The sequence below is a fragment of the Cephus cinctus genome, unplaced genomic scaffold, assembly GCF_000341935.2.
Source record: "Cephus cinctus unplaced genomic scaffold, Ccin1 Ccin1_scaffold0564, whole genome shotgun sequence".
Lineage (NCBI taxonomy): Eukaryota > Metazoa > Arthropoda > Insecta > Hymenoptera > Cephidae > Cephus > Cephus cinctus.
Window position 1 is genome coordinate 302,307 of NW_014333216.1, and position 801 is coordinate 303,107.

The 801-nt window shown below is 33.1% G+C and overlaps 1 protein-coding gene across 1 annotated transcript in view; it reads right to left on the bottom strand.

Moving 5' to 3' along the window:
• Positions 1 to 3: 3 nt before the first annotated feature.
• LOC107268584 (homeobox protein CHOX-CAD) overlaps positions 4 to 801 on the bottom strand; it is a gene marked incomplete in the record, with an annotated part of 12,245 nt that continues 11,447 nt past the window's right edge. The window contains 1 exon segment of the mRNA XM_015741504.2: positions 4 to 801.

The following is an 801-nucleotide window of genomic DNA, read 5'->3' on the forward strand; positions in this document are numbered from 1 at the left end:
CCCTTTTTTTTTTTTTTTTTTTTTCTTAATTGTCTCTTGATTATTTATATTGTGCACAAGATTTACGAAGGAGGCTCGGTCGATCTCCGTTTATGTTATTCATGTATAAAATTTGACGTACGTGCCTATAGTGGATGTTTCAATTGAATATATATATATATATATATTTTTTCCCCATTAACAGAAAAATAAAGTAATATCTAAACTGTACAAATCGATGATACATAATAATACTAATAATCGTGATAATGCACCGCGATAGTAATATGCGATAATTAATGCTTAATTAATTGATCAATTAATCGATAATAATAATAATAGCCACTGCAGGTCGAAGAAGCGAGAAAAATAGTTTGTAATAAAAGAAGAAAGATTACGTCGACTGTCAACTCGGAAAATTTTACAATCGTCCGGGTTCAAAGTTCACGGCTCCCGCTCGACCAGTGCGATTTGTGCCCGTCTGCACGTTAATAATAGCAATGATAGTAGTGATAGCAATCAACATTAATATTAATAATAATAATACGATCGATAATAACTTATTACTCGTTAAGCGTGCTATATGTACAACTTTTTGTTTCAACATACGATAACGTGAGATTTTTCATTTATTACATATATTAATTCATTCCCTCTCTCTCTCTCTCTCATACACACGCACGCACACTCTCTCTGTTTCTCTCTGACTCTCATTTACTCTATCAATTCCTTATACTTTACGTTTACTTACATACTCTTTACAATTATACACCTTCCCCCCCTCTCTGTCACTCTCTCTCTCTCTCTCTCTCTCTCTCTCTC